A 21,102-nucleotide genomic window follows, 5' to 3' on the forward strand; every position below is an offset into this window, starting at 1 on the left:
TTCATAGTATTATTCCTCAAAAAAATCGTACATTTAGTGTAAAAAAAATTTCAAACTCTTTGGATCATAAAATATACAAGAGTGAGAAAAAAATTAAAAAATAAAAATAATCCAATATTTATTAATAAATTTCTTTACATATTCTAAAAGACATTATTTTATTCAAATAATATTTCTATAAACACCCATAGAAATATTTTTTTTTTGCTATATGGTTGAAGAAAAAATTTCTTTGATTTAAATATTATTTTTTTAAATCAAATAAAATTTATTTGATTGAAAGAAATTATGTTCAAATCCAAAAAATAAACATAATTTTTTTAAATCAAATAAATTCTATTTGATTTAAAAAAATAATGTTTAAATCAAAGAAATTTTTTCACAAATCAAAGAAATTTTTTTCTTTAACCAAAATTTCTTTAAATCGGACCTTTTTTCTGGGTGAATTCTTATTCCCTTAATAATTATGAAATAAAAAATACGAGTATATTCTCTAATATCGTTATGAAATAACATGATTTATGTAATTCATCTGCTGATAAAAAATCTACTAACATTAAATAATAGATTTAATATTTGAAGAATTAAAAAACATGGAACGGAAATTTTGACCATAATAATTTTGATCAAATATGGCTTGAAGTGTTTATATTTATACTAAGAATATTGGAGAATCTTTTTATAAAAATTAAACATGTCGATTTTGAAAAAAATCGACTTTGTTTATTTCGATCAGATTTTTTGAATAGAAACAAAAACTTTTTTCATATTTATTTATTCCTAATACAAAATTTCAAGACGAACAATTTAATGTGGTCTTGTTTTTCAATAATTTGAACAGTTATGTTTAAGAAGTTATGTTTAACATCTGTTCAAATTATTGAAAAACAAGACCACATTAAATTGTTCGTCTTGAAATTTTGTATTAGAAAAAAAAATATGAAAAAAGTTTTTGTTTCTATTCAAAAAATCTGATCGAAATAAACAAAGTCGATTTTTTTCAAGATCGAAATGTTTAATTTTTATAATAAAAAAATTCTCCAATATTCTTAGTATAAATATAAACACTTCAAGCCATATTTGATCATAATTATTATGGTCAAAATTTCCGTTCCGTGTTTTTTAATTCTTCAAATATTAAATATATTATTTAATGTTAGTAGATTTTTTATCAGCAAATGAGTTACATAAACGTTTGCGAAAATAAAATAAATTGAAAATATTAAAAAATTTATATCTAGGAAACTAACAGAGATAAAAATCTAAAAAAATAACTGAATACGTATTTTAATCTGAGGATTATATTGAAAAATCAGTAAAAAATCGACAGGGGTCGGTGACGAAGGCCGTCCGATTTGGCATGGAATGCTCCATAATATATATAAGTATAAATAATCGTATTTGTCGATAAATGAATACAACAGTGAAGACATTTGCACCTACGATATTTTTTTATATGCTATATACATTCTGTTCCTTCAGTAACGTGGCAGATATATTACAGTTCTTCTTACTTTCTGGCATCAACAAGCTCGAGCAAAATCTCAACAAGAATTATTCCTTCAGTAATAACAAACATTTGCTAAAAAGCTTTTAACTGCTTTGATTCTGACGTGGAAATAAAAATAGAATCGCTCATAAATGGTATCACAGAGTTCACCTAGGATCTCGAGAATAGATTAACCTTCGACGGTTGGTTCATTCACTATGAAGGACTCTTTAATGGTAATACTAAGAATCTCGACGATGCTGCTAAAATAAGATTATACTGTTACGTACCTAAATTAAGTACAGCTTGCTTTAAATGTTCTCCCTTGCGAACCTAAAGAATTCTAGTTTGCAGCTATAGTCGTAGCATAATTCAAACAAATGTTTGGGACGAAAATCTCATTATTTAATCCGAGATATAATTGCATGAATATAACTAAATTCTCTCAGGTCAATAATTTAAAAATTTCACAAATCACGACGGATACTCAGATAGAAAGATACAAACGCTGTATGTACATTCACACCCGAAATTTAATATCTCGTATTTTGTATATACCTATTGTCATATTCAGTTTACCGACAAACACAACATGATGTAAAATAAAATATTTATGCACTATTTAACACAGGATCTATGATGATATAGTCCTATTTAATTACACAATATTTTATTACTATTCTCTGGGAAACATTTTTTAAATAATTTTTATATTTTTAATACAAATTGGAACATTTTTTAGAAATACTTGGAAATACTTCAGAAATATTTGGAAAGTTTACATCTTTTCTCAGAATTTTTTATATATGTGAATTCTGAAATAATCTAAGATTTCTCATCCCATAATTTTTAAAAAATATTTAAAAATTTTTTAGATTTAGTAACATTTCATCAGAAATTATACTTACAAAAAATCTTAGAAATCTTACGATATTTTATAATTAACATATGGAAAATTCTGAGAAAAGATGTAGATTTTCTGAGAAATGTTCCAATTATTCGTATAAAAAATGTGAAAAAGTTATAAAATTATACAGAAATTTTGAAAAATTACATGAAAAATTCTGAGAAAAATTGTCAAGGTTATGTCTTATGATAATAAAAATTCCACTGACCACGATGAGACATACAAAGCTCAAAGCAGGCGAAGTATCAATAAAGACTCTATTGTTCGAATAGAATGCGACAATTTCTATCGATCCAATTGTTTGGCTCTATAGATTTTAATAACGTATGAAAAATGATCACTGTATAATCACCTCCAGTATATTCTCGCATGCAATTAGAATTTTATAGCAAGAATGGTTCAAATGGGGTATAATTTTGTCGAACGAGGACGCATGTCGATATCGCAAATTCCGGACAAGCAGTTTTCGTCGATGAACATTCGATAGTTCCGCGAAGTCGTTTCACTGGGCGAAATTTCAATTGCGTGCTTATGACCGGAAATTGTGCCTCGCGATCGAGTAAAGTACATGAATCAGAGACTTGCACACGTGTTGAACATATGGTTTACTTCACGGTTTTGTCATGACGTGACTCGTGCGCTATGATTCACGTTGCGAATCAGACGACTAGCTCGCTGAACGGCGACCGGAAGTGCTGTAATATTAGACCGATTAGAGAGATGCTCCAAGACGAATCCAATCGTTCGACCGCAACCGCATATTACGAGAATCTCACGTCATTAGCAGATTAGCACACACGGTGCTTCTATCTCTTTCCCCCTCTTCTCTCTTTTTCTCTCTTTTCTATTTCTTTTTAATGGAGGAAATGAAATAAAGCAATGGCATACAATAAAGCCATATAAATTTCAATTTAGAATGTTGTTACATCTCACGATAATTGATGCTCTCGGATTTTCACTCTGATAGCACTGCGGTTATCAAAACGTTATGTTTATCTATGGATTGAATTCCCTTTTATTTCTCTTCTTTTTATTATAATTGTGTTACTTCTTGTACAAAGCAGTCAATGTATTATTAATCGACTTTTATAAACTTTGTCGCTGAAAATGAACTCGAATATTGAAGTCGCTTTATTAACTTCACATTTTTAAGATACTTTAGTTCAAAAAATTACAAAAAATGCCATTTTCAACACTTGGGTTCAATTTTCTTAAAAACGTGATATGATAAAACAATTTCATTTACGGATTCATTTTCAGAGATGAAAAATCTATAAAAATCATTTTGTCCAATTCGTGATCTAAAATCCATTTCAAAAAGTGTAATTATTTCAGTTTCCAACCGGACTATGTATCCACGGTGACTTTTTCTAGAGCACATAATACGCCCGGAAAGACGCGGTTTTTCTCGGAGATGAACGAGATGACGGTTCGCTCCTCCTCGTACGAATCCTTCGGTGTTGTCGTGATGAATTAATGATGAAAAAAGAGTAAACTTTGCACGAGTAACTTTCGCGTCATCAGTTACGGCATTCTTGTAAGCGAACCCGGCGAAAGAGGTGAACGTAACACGATTGTTCGGAGCCAGACGAGACGAACGTACACCCAGAAACGGAATGCGTACATTCACATACATGCACGTATGTGAATTCACAAAACCCATCTAATCGTGTGGCTCGCGTAACAGCGGACGGCGGTTGTTAGACTCGAGCGATCGCACGAGTCTAAAATAACGGTGCACAATTCTCGCGTCGCGCGTGTCGTGTGTGTACTTATATTTTATATACTTGCTACATTCGTCTCGTATTTTTTTCCAGAGAAGAATTTTTTTACGATCGACGACTCGTAATGCAAATTTCCGTCAATGTTGCAATAGACAAATTTTTTTCGAATAGAACTTCGTTTTTGAGAAAAAGAGTTTTACAAGTTAATCTTGCAAAAAATTTATTCTTGTATTTGAGGAATTAACAGAACAAAATGCAAAAAAACAATATGTTCTAATTTATTTGCAGGAATATAATTTTATGTACGCCAAAATGGCTAAAATTTCCAACAATATTTCAATTAAATAAAAAAATAAATGTATAAAAAATAAAATTATTTGTCATCTCACTGACATTTTCTTGTTTTAAGAATCAACTGAGTAAATTATGTATACATATAATTAGTGATAATAATAATAATTAATTATAATGAATTATATGTATATAATTATAAATAATTACGTATAATTCATTATAATTAGAGAAATAATTATATATATAATTATAATTCTGAGTAAATAAGCCATATAGCAAAAACCGTTACGTTAAATATCAGTTTGTTTAATTGCAGCACGCACATTAGGTTAAAATTCTAAGTTCTTGAAAATAAACTTTAGTAAAAAAATTTATTTTATTATATCAATTTATTTTCAATCGTAGAATCACCCGCTTCCCGGTTGTATCACATATTTCGGTTCATCCTCTACAAAAAGAAAACTTCTTAATAAAAGCAATTCTTTTGTAGCTTCGGACATTCCGCCGCAACGTTTGGCATGACGATACATATATAGTTTATATAAAACTAACGACTTAAACTAAATTTAAATAATGATGATGTTGTGTATTATTGACACTTTTTTTGTCTGATTGTAAATTTCTAGGGGTTTTGCTTTATTCATTATTCTGTAGATATGTTTTCATAATTTATCATTCTATCCTTTTTATTGAATTTGCATTGCGTATGAGATTATATTATAAATTATAGAGGACGGCCACCGATACTGCTTTGATTTTAGACAATATTTCTTAAACAAACGGTAAAAATACAACTTCAAAAACATAAATACAAAGTAAAAAGTGTCTTCTATCAGATAGTATAAGCAATTTTTATAATACTGTTTGCAATTTTGCAATAATTAAGTTTTTCGTAAGTTATGCAAAAATGAGCGTCTGACAAATGGGCTCCAAAACTGACATAGTAAGCAATAATACCAACATTCCTATTTTATAAATAAAGATATATCCTATTCTGTAAAGAAAACTAATTTATGAAACTATATAAATATTTAAAATGACATAATATTATCAATAATACAGTCACTATTATTTTAATTACGCAATTTGCAAAAGAACACCGTAAGAATTTTCTTCCCGGATTCATAGAATTAGGTTTTAGCTGATTTGGTATAGAAATAAGCCACAAATATATGAATTATGAGTTTGTACTTCTTTAATTAGCTAAACAGAGAGATCATGATTTTATTAATATTAATAAAGTGCAATAGTTAGTTTCTGAGAAATAAGGGGGTTTCATTTTAGGAGACCTATGTCAGTATCGGCAACTTTCCTCTAGTTATTCCTAATAATGGCTACAGAAAAAAGTTCTTTAGATAACAATATCTTCTTATCTACGTTAATTGGATAATTATTTAAATTTCTGTTTTAAAAATATTCTATATAATTATCTTATTAGTTCGAGATTGTTCTATATTTATTCTATTTTCTTCTATTCATTTTTCTATAGAAAAAACATCACCTATAAAAAAATTTTAGCTGTTTTTCAAAAACAATAAGAACTTTGACACATAATTCTAGGCTTACTTTTTAAGATAAAAAATTATATACATAAATATCTACAAGAGGATGTGTTAATATCAGAGATGGAAAAGTTACTTCTTTTAAAGTTACTTTTAAGTTACTTTTTATTTAGAAATTCAGTACAATAAATTAAGATAAATTTTATTTCATATATCATATTTTATCATTTGCTTCAACTTTATATTATTATTTATAATTGTATTCTCTTAATTTCCAAATAAAAAGTAACTTTAAAGTAACTTTAAAAGTAACTTTCCCATTCTTGGTTAATATATCCAATATATATCGCTATTTATTAATATATGAGAAGCAAACTTTCAAAATGCATTTTGTCCAAAATTTCATATTTTTAATTAAAGATAGCGTAGTGTTCAATGTTGAAAGACTCTTATTATAACTCTTATTATAATTTTATCAACTGATCTTTCATAATACGTATACAATAATTTCCAAATTTATATCTTGATAACATCACTGCATTTTTATTATTGTATATCTGAAGAGGGTCTAATCGAAAGGCCGAAACATGTAATATTTTCAAGCAATTATAAAATACAATAGTATTTATTATGTAATATATCAATTTTTTAACACTAAATTTAAATTTTTTATTCTTACATGCTCTTTAATATACTTATTGTTTATTGAAATTAAGAGTCCTTTGTACTTATCAATTCTTACTACAAGCTACTCTGAGACGTTTAGAAAGTATTTTTTCGTCAATTTATATGCACCATTAATTTATATGCTAAATAAACATGGACATTTCGAAGTGCATCATGTTTTTTTACTAGAAACAAACAAAATGCATTTGTTTAACGCTTTTAGCAATTGTTTAGTAATTTTGTTTAATATTTCACATCCTACTGACAGACGTATTGTTATTTTCTGTATAATGTGTTTCTTTTTTTCTCGTTTTCTAAAAATTATAAATTTTGGACAAAACGCACTTTGGAAGTCTGCTCCTCATATATTGATTATTATATATCGATATTTTGATATTATAAAAATATTATATAAATAATCATGATACTTTCAAAGCTTGCTGAGAATTCATTCTATCATTTTTGTGTGACCGAATTCTACCTTGTGCTCGTTCCGCTGCGACCAAACCAGGGGAGCGACCCTTTCGGCTTCGTGCGACCCCAAAGGGGAGAATTAATTCGTTTACGTAGGAAAAGAGTTCACGGACTTCGTGGCGTAGGTGTGAGCGTGTGTGCGGGCGCGAGTCACAGGATGTGGGGCGAGTTCGCGATAAAAACGATACATCGAACTCTCTTCGTCCGCGGGATGTGCATCATTCTCCGTTGGGATCTCTTGTTCGCTGAGCGGACAAAGGATGCAGAACCCAACTATGGACACATCGATATGTGAAAGGATGCGACGACTATCGAAGGCTATCTTCATGCGAAGAAAACAACGGACAAGGGTGTTATGTCGAACAGATAAAACCAGGAAAGAAACGCGAGATATATGTATTAAGAAACTTATTCTTGATTTATTCGCAGAATTATTCGCTTGCGCGGACAATTTCGGAGAAAGTGAAAATTGCTCTCCTTCCAATTCTGCGAGTAACGGTTACGGAAAGAGAACAGTTATGACGAATTTCGAACGTTTCTTTCAGAGTGACTGCCAAACGTATTCGATTTATCTAAACTTACCGAGAACCGTTTGAATAAACGATTCGACGAAGTTTGGTAACTTGAGTACCTCCAGCAAAATAATCTACATAGCAAGAGGCTTGTTGTCTAAACTAATAAATGTAAATCAATATATATAAGGCTCTGAAAATGAATCTAATAAAAAGGAATTAAAAAAAGCCAATTAAGGCTGCGGTCCACTTTACACTACAAACGTTTCAAAGCGTTTGAGCGACCAATCAGAACAAAGAATTTTACGAATTGACTAATCAAAGAACGCTTCGAAGCGTTTGTAGCGTCAAGTGGACCGCAGCCTAAGAGTCCACTCGTTTTTGGTGAATTAGTATACACTCGTGGCATTTAAGATGAAATAGATATATATTTTTGGTGTTTGGCAAAAGTAAGAAAGAAAATTTTAGTGTAGTCCAGTATAGCAAATAAAGCTTAATACGACATTAAAATAATGACAAGTAATGTTAATTTACACTGAAAAAAATTTCAAGTTGAAAATGGACGAATCATAATTTTCTGATTAAATTTATTAGAATTCTAGTTGAGATAACCATAATTTTGTTTTATACAATATTTCTGGTAAAATCTACTAGAGAATTCTTATTTTTATCAGAATAATTATATTAATCAGAATTCTACACTCAGAGAAAAGGTTGCTTCGATTTAAAGGAATTTCGGTTAAAGAAAAAAATTTCTTTGATTTGTGAAAAAATTTCTTGGATTTAAACATAATTTTTTTGCATCAAATAAAATTTATTTGATTTAAAAACATTATGTTTAAATCCAAGAAATTTCTTTAAATCGAAGCAACCTTTTCTCTGGGTATATCTCAACTAGAATTTTAATAGATTTAACTAGAAAATTCTTCGTCCATTTTCTACCAGAATTACTATTTAATTCAACCAGACAATTTTTCTCAGTGTACTAAACAATCGGCCGATGAACCTCAAGGGATCAACTTTTCCTTACGTTATCTAATCGCGCGTTCTAACGTTTATACAACTGATAATACAGCGTCGTTATCTCGTTTTGTGATTATATGATTGGTGCACGAAGGTCCGACGTATCAATGAGCACGAATAGAAAAATACACTCGTTCGCACGGTGCAATTAAAGTGCGTAATCACGCTAGCGATTGCGTGATTACGATTAGCGATAGAGCAAAGAAGTCACCGATTGCTTTGCTCTTACTGGTTGAAAAGCAATCGTCAATTGCCAATCACGATCGTTCAACGACTAATGTAATTATATGGCTTAACACTAATGATAATAAGTGCGGCCGTTTGACACGAATGTTTGTCACGCGATAAATATAGCTAAATATTGGAGGATACAATCACGGAATTGTGCATTCGTATCTCAGGCGTGAGTTAATAAGGATGCGCGACGTCAACGATGAACCGTATGTATCGCTGGTGCGGCCGATATGGTTTAGATAAATCACCCACGCACATAGCCGTGTGTTTGTTCCGTTGCTTGAATTGTCATTGCCGTTCACCCACTCGTTATAAATATACACATATATATATATATATATACGTTATCGAGTGAGCATAAATAACGCGCAAGCGAATTCAGGTTTAGGGAGCGAGAGTCACGAGTCGTCACGAATCCGGACGCGTTTCGCTAAATGAATCTGGATCTAGAAATGAGTCACGTAAGATGGACACGTTTGTCGCGGGAAAGCTAGTTCACACTCGAGAAATAATTTGACTGCGGCGCGCTTTCTAACGATAATAACGCGAAAATGCGAAAGTTGCGCAACAATCCTCGTATTGCGATTCTAACGCATCGCGGTAGAACGTAAACGGAAGCCCGCCGAAGTGCGTGAGTTTTTTACTTCCGGAGTTGTTTAATCGAGAAGACTCGTATAATTTCTTTTTAATTATATTATAATTATATGTGCTAATTACACTAGTCTGCGAATTGAAACCATGAGCTCAGTGCTTGAACCTAATAAAGTGATGTAACATAAAGTTGGGGCACGGAATCCGAAAATCAAATCCATTTATTGCACGTAAGGAGTTTTAGCAAAGTCACACAATGATTATATTATACAATTACGTGTAGAATATATAAATTTTACTAAAAAACGTAATATTAAATTAAAAAAAAATTTTAATAGTTTTTATATGAGATTTAATAATTTAAAATGAGATTTAAAAATAATTACTTTAAAATTTAATTAAATATTTTTTAAATATTATATATTTGGCCTAAAAATAACTATAAATTATAACGATTTCAACCATTCTTATGATAATAATAACTAAAATTATAATTATTTTTTTTTCAGTTGCCAACTACCCGGTAAAAAATTTTTCACGCATAAATATCTATAAATATGTATAAACATACATAAACACGCATAAACAGGTATAATTATATATGAAATATGTCCATACATGTTCATACATTCTTTTTTCTTTTGTAAAATTATTTTTTAGTATAATAGAAATAATAATAGTAATGTGAAAACATAAAAAATAATTAAAAAGGTAATTTTCGCACTATTTGTTTTAGAAAAAATCAAGCTTGAAGAAATGTAAAAAAATTATTTATGGTAATTATATATAAAATTATGCATAATTATGTATGAGCAATTTTTTTTTACATTTTTCCAAACTTGTTTTTTTCTAAAACAAACAATGCGAAGATTATCCCTTCAATTATTTTTTATATTTTCACATTGATATTATTATTTCTATTACACTGAAAGGTCATTTTATAAAAGAAAAAAGGATGTACGAACGTGGACATATTTCATATATAATTATACATGTTTATGAATATTTATGCGTGTTTTGTATGTTTATACATATTTATACATATTGATATGCATGAACAATTTTTTACCGGGTATACATTTGTTAATAAAACTCTACATATAGTTATTATTTATACTAATATTATAGCAGTAATAATTAGAAATCTAGTAACATGTAATTATAGTTACAAATACTAAAATTTTTTTTCCAGTGCTTGTTCGCATGTAAGAGGAATTCTGTCTGTAGGTTGACGCATTGCAACCCTTCGCGGTTGAATAAACTTTGCGACTCTTCTTTATGTAATAACGGAGTATTGCAACAGTGAAAGTCACACACTAAACGTAACAGGCTGTCGAACAGGTGCGGGTCCGTGCATGATATCTCTAAATATAAAGGAAAAGAGTCACATGTGACGTATATACGCCCCTGCTTCGAGTATGTCGAGGCACAGCCTACGAGGAAGGATAATTTTCCAGAGACCTACTTTCCGAAAGACTTGTTTTTACACATGGTGCTGATAATGATAAAAACGTAAATAGGGAAAGTACACTCGGTACAAGCTAACACGCGTGTCATGTTTGTCAGACTGATCGAGAACGCAAATAGATGCACGGAATCGTACATCGGTGATTAATTATGGATGACCCGATTATCGATGCAGTCCTTTCGCATCACGTAATCCGGTGACTTAGAAATACGATCGTGAAATCGTGAAATCAACTGTTGAAACCAAATGCTTAAACAGCGATTTCCAACAGTTATCTTGACTAGTTACCGTGTCGGAGATAAACGCATTATTTATACGAAAGTACGCTGGTTGGCTCGTATTGTTGTTTATAGAGAAGAGGAGACGTATAATTTTGTTTTCGAAATTATTGATCGGTTCAATCCTGTACACTTGTAATGGCAAACCTTTCTCTATCTATTTCTTCAAGAATCGAGCTATTCAATACAGGAATAAATATTTTGATTCAATTCAATATATTGTTTTAAAATGACCATAAGACGTTATTTTAAGAAACGAATTTACATTGTGTCAGAAACAAAGAATGCATAAATAAAGAATGCATACAACAGTAAGTCTTACATCAAGAGCAAGAAAAAGAAAAAGAAGATGAGTCCGACTTACGCTTACAATGGATGGAAACATAATTACGTCACAGATGTACATTCCAGATCAAAAGTTTGGAAACACTTCTTAAAAATTGACATTTTTAGAATTACTAGTTAAATATATATCTATAACAATTTATTTTTTTAATTTTATAGTTCTTTAAATCTAATATATAATGTTATTGAATTTGAATTATTATAAAAAAACAACGCTGTGGATATTTGAATAAGTAATCATAAAAATGTTGTTTATCGATTACTTATTCAAATATTCATAACAACCAATCGTAAAAATTATTATTGAATATGCAACAATGTATTTTTTTAAACAATAATTCTTTAAAATTTAACAATAGTTATTAGAGGTGGCTCAATAAGATAAAATATAAATAAGAAGGAACATATACGCAAGATATTTTTTGCCAAAGTCATATATTAATTTAAAATTAAAAATATAAACGTTTCTGTCAAGTTTTGCATTTCTTTCTTGTAATAATTCTTTAGATTCAACTGTTATTGGACCTGAAGAATTATTGTTATAAACACATTGTTATGAGTATTTGAGTAAATAATCACAAAGAACATTAATTTTTTAAAATTTCCAAACTTTTGATCCGGAGTACTATTATGAGAAAGAGGACATAATTATATTATGTCCTCAAATTACATACAGTCGTCCACGGTGAACATTAAAAGAGAGAAACTCTCTAAACATTGAACATGATCCTCAATTAGATAAAGAGGTATTCAACGCTGAGCGTGCCTAAGACAATGAGAAGAATATAAGATGGAGCTTGAATAGTCTCGATACAATATAAGACGGTCTGAGTGAATTACGCGGAAAGCGTTCCGCGAAATTGAAACTTAGCTCGATGTCGGCGATACACGGAACAGTAATTGACCGTTTTATGTGAAAATGGCCTTGATAGAAGAGTCAACACGACGACGTATCCCGCGTTGTCATTCCCGGAAAATCCAGTCATCGTGTGACACTCGTAGGCACCATAATTACCCGCGTTGTAGGTACGTCTGACAAGCCGAACTGTTGTTCCGAACCGATCGGAAGCCCACCGGAAGTAGCCGTTCGCGGAAATTCGAGTCGCGTGCAAGAAGTCGTCGACGCGTTCCGCGAATTCGGATGACGTTTCGCCGTGTAAGTTTCCATCGGGTCGCAAGGATCACCATTACTATGCTTAAACGTCAAAGTGACACTTCCGAGTTCTAGCGATTCAGTGACTCACTCGGTGAATCGCGATTGAATTGAATTAAGTCAAAATCGATTCGATTCGATTTGATTCGTATTTGAATCTCTACGATTCGAATCCGAACTTAAAAAATCTTGAATCTCTGAGTGGTTTGGATATAAATCACGTACAGGGTGGGGCAGTAATTCTGTCCACTTAGAATATCTCCGCTATTTTTTAAAGATATGAAATAATATATTTACTGAAGAGTGTCGTATAGCATCTTTTTCAGTACTGATATCGAAACTTGGCCATAACAAATATTATTCTTCTCTTACATAGAAATCTCTTTTTATTAATTATATACAGTAAAGCTCAACCTAGCTTAACAATAATTATGTTAATTAAAAATTGTGTCGCTGACTCGACTCTTGATTTAATTTGATATTAAAAAACCTTGATTCTCACGCCTCTAAAGTTGCTTATTCACAGCCGACGGCATAAACTTTCGAGAAGTGACGTTATTCCCTTCTGATAATGCGTGCGCATCGAAACGGTATCGCGATATCAAAAATAAACATTCCTATCGTGCTCGGCGTCATTCATGTTCACCGTACGAGCGGAGTATCGGAGGGACTCCGCCTGCATTCATCCGGCGCGGTTAGTTAACCACACATGCGGGTAGAATAACTCAGTTCTCTACTCTGTCCACACAGCTTCTATTCCCCTCGCGCTCTCACGGCCTTCGTCATTCTCTCCAATCTCTCGACTCTCCCCTGTCCCCCTTTCCTTCGACAATGACGTAGCGTCACTTGACGGAGGTATACGTGCTCTTTCACGACTTCGTACTCCGTTCCGTGCGATTCTGCGCTGTCACGGAGGAGACCGAGATAGCTCCGAAGTCGCGTAAATGGGACGCGAGCGATGCTTCGACGGGACGCTTTGTCTCCAACTTCGTTATTGTTTCGTCGTGCCACCTTCGCGTACAATTGTATATTATTCGCGTACAGCGTAGGACGTGCGGTTTTAATTCATGCGACAACAAAGACTATCGAGTAAAATGAATCATCGTTTGGATGCTACATTAGCTCAAATTCTGCGGATAAACGTATCGTGTTAGAATAGATAACGAAAAATAATATAAATGACTCATAGGCGCGTTCAACGGAAGGGAATGATTTAATGACCAATCCGACACTGACAAGGAGAGGCTACGCTCGTCACCGATTTTGATCAAACTTGCAGCAATGTGTTAGAGGAGTCTACCAAATAAACACATGTAAAGCTGTTCCCGCTAATGGGGCTTAAAAGCTGAGTGAGAGAGAAAATGAGCATTTAAAAATATACCAAAAAATCTGAAAACAGTCTAATATCTCGGAAAGTATGCGTTTTTGAGAAAAATGTCGATAAAAATGGTAGGTTAAAATTTAATAAGATGTATTTACTGGTTTTGTTGATTTGATCTTGGAAGGCATCGTCAACCTTGACTTGACCTTAGCGTTACCAAGGTCAAACCAATAAAACCAGTAAATACATCTTATTAAACCCCACCATTTTTGTCTAAGACATTTTTCTTAAAAATGCATACTTTCCGAGATATTAGAATGCAGTCTAATCTGCAGTCGACATTTTTCGTTACCTGTGGATCATCTAAGTATCAAAGTAGCATCAAAATATGAGAAACATTTGTAGCTTCAAAGTAATATTGAAATAAAATCTATAGATTTAAAGGTTTAAAAAAGGAGTTATTAAATGTAACGTCATCAAAGTAGGTTTTGTAGCATTTGTAGGTTTTGTAGGTTTTGAAGCATTTGTAGCTTCAAAATAATATTGAAATAAAATCTATAGATTTAAAGGTTTAAAAAAGGAGTTATTAAGTGTAACATCATCAAAGTAGGTTTTGTAGCATTTGTAGGTTTTGTAGGTTTTGAAGCATTTGCAGCTTCAAAATAATATTGAAATAAAATCTATAGATTTGAAGGTTTAAAAAAGGAGTTATTAAGTGTAATATCATCAAAGTAGGTTTTATCTAGTTTATAGACTATTTAAATAGGTGCAAACTATCCAATGTCAAAGTAGTATCAAAATTTCGACTCGGGATGTTTTCAGATTTTTTGGTATATTTTTAAATGCTCATTTCACTCAGCTTCTAAGTCCCATTAGCGGGAATGACTTTACAGGTATTCATTTGGTAGACTCCTCTAATATTGATGCAAGTTTCATTAAAATCGGTGAAGAGCAGAGCATAGCCTCTCCTTGTGAGATCAGTCTATCTTATCGTCGTTTCTCATATATTCTTTGAGAGTTTATCAACTTTGGAAAAAAGACTACAAAGAAGCATCATATTATACTGAAGAGATGTTAGCCAAATTAGAGATCTTCTAATAAGGAAGGAAGGTATATACTCGCAACATCCTGTATGTTTTGTTCCGCGTTTCGTAGGAGCCTTCATTAGCTTTAATTCACGTTCCGCGCTCGTCTTTCGCAGAATTCACGTTTTTTTTCGTACCGGAAAAAACAGAGACACGACTGACTATTGTTGAGTTATGACAGCTGATCTTATCGAAGTTGCTATCAGTCAATAACATCAGTGCGACATGTCTTTCAACAAGTCTGTCGACTCAATCTTCTTTATAGCGAATTCAGTCACTTGCGTTACAGATTAGTGCATATTAAAAGTTGCTATTTATTTAAAAATAACAAAGTTGAATGTAAAAGCGTATATAAATATTTTAAACGATTAAATGCACAAAAATAATATCGTCTTGTTATTTAACAGAATATACGTGTTTCATTGTCAAAGCCGATAATATCATACACTACATTTAGACATATTATGTTTTGTAACTGATAGAATCTCATAACGACAATCTTGCTGACGTCTTACCTTTTGCTTACCGTTCTATCTCTGATACTTAAGGTCTGTTTTTTTTATTCCTGCACTAGCCTGTACTAGAATTTTCTTTCTTGCTTTTGTCAAATATCATACATATATCTAACTTTAAGTTTCAAAAGTGTACAATCTTGTTGACAGCCACAGATAACAGACCTTTGGCACCTTTAGTACTTTGTATCTTATTATTACTCGTCGAAATTTTAGTCTTTCTTTCAATCTCTTTCAACCTCAATTAAACCTTATAAACCTATTCAATACTTAAACAATCATAGGACCTCTTTTAATATTAGATGCTTAATCTATAGCCTCTATATTTCGAGAACTTCTTTCGAACCTAAAAGTAGAAAATTTTCCGGTAACTGCTATTTAGAGGCTCAACGTAGGAACTCAATTCATTAGATTAGAACCTATTAGAAATCTGTAGAGTCTACATATGTCCTAAAATTTAGATTCAAAGTAGAAGCGAAATTTCGACTTGGACAGTGTTGAACAATATAGTAACAAAGTAATATTATAGTAATATTATTATTATTGAGATACTTTATATAATATTATTATGTAAATTAAGTATTATATAATTATTACATAAATTATTATTGTTATTATTATTATTGAGATACTTTATATAAATTAGCCTTTTTAATGTCGACAATGTAGAGTGCAAGTGATTAAATTCACCATTAAATTCAACGAAGGAAAAAACAACACCCAATGGACCAAAATTGATTCTATCCAGCAAAAAATCGAAAAGATGAATTCGCGACGATCTCTCGTGAACGTCTGAGGAAGGATTTTTCAGCTTTAGCTACTGTGTAGAACCGCGACAATTAAAAATAGAAGTGATTTCTGGTGCGAGATCAGAAATAGCTCGCGCGACGAGGGATTCGTCTCGTGCCAAACAATCTGTTTTATTTCGCAATGTTGTTGTCCGTACGGCGTGGAAGGTCGGTAAGATTTGTAATGACGCTTAAGAATCGAGCAGACCTATGGACAGCCGAGGTAACGGACTCTCGACTCGAGAAATAGCGAGAGGAAGAAACCGGTCGGAGCGTTCGACCGAATTTTTACTCCGGCTCGACGCAAGTGAGCTCTCGTCACGGAATGATCATGCATACCGGAGCCAAGGACTCCGCTCGTGGCAGGCACAGTCGTGCACCGCGTGCAAAAGCCGCTCATTCATGAGCGTCCCTCGACGATGGCAGTTTCACCCAGTGGTATCTGGTGACGTAGAAAAAGTTCGAATTTCAGAAATACAAAAACGCACTAATGACGACCGATGCAGGTAGCAAACGCTTGAAGAATGTGATTTGTCCACGAAGATATCTTTTCTTCTTTAGTATGCCATATCAGGCTATTTTGACAGTGACGACCGCTTTAGAGAGTTTTTTCATGGCTATACGTGTGTGACATAAGTCTCGTTCTTCATAGCTATAAACTGGTGTATTCTCTTTGTAGTTAAATGTAAAATACTGAAACAGGTATATGTTTGAAATTTAGCGAAGGGAAGTTCTGGTACACTGACAGAAAAATGTTTGGTATTTGTAATTATAATTATATATATATATATATAATATTATACATATAATTATAATTATATATTATTACAACTGTAATTATTACTGCTCTATATATATAAATATTAGTAATAATAACTGTGTGTATGTTTCTATCAACATTTGATGATACAGCTATACATATAATAATTATTATTACTAACATTATAGCAATAATAACTATAAAGACGGAGCTCCTAACAATAATTATTTTAGTATACAATTATAATCAGAAATACCAAACATTTTTCTCTCATTCAATCCAGTGCTGCAATAAAAAATAAATCCGTTCATTAGGGGACAAGTCACGTACTACTTTACCTGAGACTGTAAGGGTTTTTTTGCTTTTCAGATTTCTCTACATCAAAATTCTGGCAAATATATAAAATAGTTAACATTCTAGAAAATACGTTTCCATTATCTTCTGTGCCAAAGAGACTTGGGAAAGCGAAATGCACATGTTTGAGGCATTTTCTCGCGTCTTTCAGACTCCAGATGACGTTGGCTTGTCACGTGGCTCGTTTGTCAATCGTTTCGCCGGTGAAAACTACAATTAGTGAATGTTTTATAGCTGCAACGTAATCGCGCTCCAGGCTGTTTACAACAACAACGTGGTTAACTAAATTAAAATTTTCTCCCAAATGCTGACGCACCAATTTTGAGCGACGTGTGTAGGCGACCGTTACGCTTTCCTCGTCACGTTCTAACGCGGTCGAGCGGGCAAAAACTGGGCCGCGCCAGCTGGATGAAGCTCCATTATATGCTCCAGCAAATGGAGCAATCGAACTGTCGCGGAACTTGAAGTAGCGCTTCCTCGCCATCATTCGCGATCTCGCGCGGATCTCGGCTATATATATGTGTGTATAATCAGATCGGACACGGAGAATCATGGCAATATCCGTCTCTTATCTACGCACTGTAACTACGACCTACGATCACCAATAGAGCGAGCGATCTCTTGTGTAATGTGTCCATGTTTTTACTTCATTAAACAAACCTGTTCTTTTCAGCTGAACAATCGTGCACCGTACATCTTGCCAGATAACAAAAAATGCCTTAAAGACGTCTTACGTCACAATATTAGACTTTGTGTTATTTGGGTTGTATCTTTTTTTCAACAGAGAGAAAAACGGAAAAGATGTACGGTGCAAAAGTTCCGGCTGAAAATGACAATTTATTTTCTCGCGTACTTTGCAGTCGTGTTCACGATAAATGTTTTAGACATTTGCAGGCAAATAAGGCGTTCATAATCGATTCTTACATTTAAGACTGTCTTAAATAAAGTCTTAAGATTCACGAACGAATCGTGGGCTTTCTTCGATAAGCTATTACCTAAGTTTTACGTCTTAAATTATAAGACATCAATCAATCGGTCGAGTGCGAGAAAAATAATCGATTATGATTGGTCAATTTCTTATAGCTAAAGACTTAAAGCTTAGGTAACGACTTAATGTAGAAAGCCTATTAGAGCGCTGTATTTACATCTTAAGACATTACTTAAGATGGAGACTTGAAATAATAGGAACGGATTGTGAATACCAGCTTTACATTTAAAAACTCGACTCGCCTAAAGATACTATCTCGTGCTATCGCTGCGCGTTAAATATATTTTTTTAAGAGATGCGATAGTGTTCTCTATTAGAAAAGACTCGTATCTCATGATAAATAGTATCGAACGTGATCGAATGCCTGGCCGTACGTGTTCGCTGCGTGGATCTTCCAGGGATCTCTAGCGGATTCTGCCCACTTCTGGTCAATTACGGTGGCACGCAGAAGAGACGTAGATCCATTCGCGTGGCGGATCGGCGCACACGCTGCACGGTTTTTTTTTTACAGCCACCGATGTTGCACGGCAGAAAATCGCACGCACAGAAAATATACGTATATCGGAGCACGAGAAAATCAATTCTACTCACACTCTCATTCTCCACGATACGCGATGCAAGCTGCGTACCGAAGCCTGGCAAGGTAGGTAGAACGCAGTAGAAGGGTCTTTACGCGTAAACAGTGTGCGTGTGGAGAGTGTATACGCCACGCGTTCCCGACACCACGTTGCCTTTCAAGTAACTGAAGCGGACTTGTGAACTGCAGCAAAGCAGACCCGCAAGCATCCGGCCGGTCGCCTGCCGTTACTCGATCGCCCCGCTCTTTCCACAAAACGAATCTACCAAACAGGAGGACGCATGCGCGCGCTCGTCGTTGAAAAGGAGCGTGAAAGCCGCGAACTTAAGGCACTTTAGCTGTGTTCAGTAGAAAGACTAACCTTTCCAGATAAAAAAATTGGGTCATAAGACGTTTTTTTTGCGTCTGAAAGATGACTTAAAGATGTCTCATGTCACAATTTTAGACTTGGTGTTGTTTGGGTTTGCCAAATTATTGTTGTATAATTATTTAATACGATTAGTCTTGTCCCTAGTTCCTCACTGGATCTAAATGTATAAACCTATCATATTAAAGAATCTTACAATTGCAAAACTTCTTTTTCTGCTAAACGCAGCCATTATTGCTCATTACAAAATACAGAGGCTAGACATAATAATTTGAACACCTGAGAAATATATATTTCTTGGTTTATTAATAATTAAAATATGTATAGAGAGAATATAAACATATAAAGAGATATTGGAGGAGAAAATTTGCTTCTTATTCTTCAAAATTACTCGCAATGATATTTGAATCGGACGATTGCATTAGCTAGGAAAAACGTTGAAGTTTCGAAGAATAGAGGGAAATTTTTAGAAAAATAGAGTAAGAAGTAAATTTCCTTCCCTAGTATCTTGTATAATTGGAAGCTAGTTCTGTTAAACGAACGTACATTTCATGATATAATTATTCAAGCATTGTACGATTCTATTCCAACAAGAATCTGTATTAAAAGCAAATGTGGGACCAGTTTCTCATTGATAAAACAAGTAAAGTATTTTCCAGGTATTCACGTATTAATTTGTTCATCCTCTCTGTATCTCTTATAATATTGTCTTAAAGATTACAGCGGGCGTATTAACAACGTTGCTGTACAAAACATATTTATTTAATAATTTATAGAAATGCGCATACACAGCGTACAACGTACAAGCGTTCTTGCAGTATCGCTACTTGGTGAAAAGTCGCATTCGATTTTCTAACGATTATGTACAATCACATCTTTCATTTAGCGATCATCGGATGAAACAGGATCGTTTGCTACTTAAGTTCCTCAAGTAAAAGAATCAGATTAAAGCCTGTTCTACAATAAGGCCGCAAGCCATAAGAAATTATTCGATCACAGTCGATTATTTTTTTCATATTCAATTGTGATTGACCAATTCCTTATGGCTGGTTTATGCTTCGGTCTTAATCTTAGTCTTAAAAGTTGGCAACAAAGAATGCCATAAGATCGTTTATGCTTCCCCAGTCTTAATCGTAGTCTTAATTTTAGTCTCAAGAAAGTTCCTATCTTTTAATTTTAGTCCTTGAGATTAAGTTAGGACTATTTTTAAGCATAAGCCAGGCATTATAATTTACAACTTGCGACCCTAATATAGAACAGGCTAAAGACATCGGCTGCCATTAACACGGAACGTAGATTTATCTATCTCATTCTATTTCATAAGATAAAATCAATTAGATATCGACTGCTTGAAATAGAGTGAGAAAGCAACTAATACCAAAATAAGTACTTTACTCGTGTCTTAAGCCTCTACAATGCATAATGGTTTTCCTCTTGGATTTGTTGGCCATGTTACTGGTTTGACTTTAGACGATGCGAGTTTTCGTACTAGATTAGATGAATAGCTGGATCTAAAGGCCATGGCACATAGAAAAACTGAAAACATAAGATTTAAGCAGTAAGTGAATTGGTCCATCATAGTAAAGACCATAAGACCATGCCTACGTTTACATAGCTCGATTTACGCCGAAGTTATAACATCAATATTATGAAACTGGCATCACAGTCATTCCATTCTTCAGAGGAATAG

The 21,102-nt window shown here is 32.9% G+C and overlaps 1 protein-coding gene across 3 annotated transcripts in view; it reads right to left on the minus strand.

Annotated features, from left to right (window-relative positions):
- Positions 1-19,217, minus strand: part of drpr (multiple EGF like domains draper) — a 32,629-nt gene extending 13,412 nt beyond the window's left edge. Inside the window, exon 1 of one of the 3 annotated variants that reach the window (XM_018510250.1) lies at positions 19,060-19,217. The gene's annotated coding sequence lies outside the window, so the exon portion shown is untranslated. Of the gene's footprint in view, positions 1-18,842 lie in introns of all 3 variants that reach the window. The other 2 variants (XM_018510251.1, XM_018510252.1) reach the window with 2 other exon arrangements.
- Between the last annotated feature and the right edge of the window lie 1,885 nt (positions 19,218-21,102).

This window comes from Trachymyrmex cornetzi, unplaced genomic scaffold, assembly GCF_001594075.2.
Source record: "Trachymyrmex cornetzi isolate Tcor2-1 unplaced genomic scaffold, Tcor1.1 scaffold328, whole genome shotgun sequence".
Classification (NCBI taxonomy): Eukaryota; Metazoa; Arthropoda; class Insecta; order Hymenoptera; family Formicidae; genus Trachymyrmex; species Trachymyrmex cornetzi.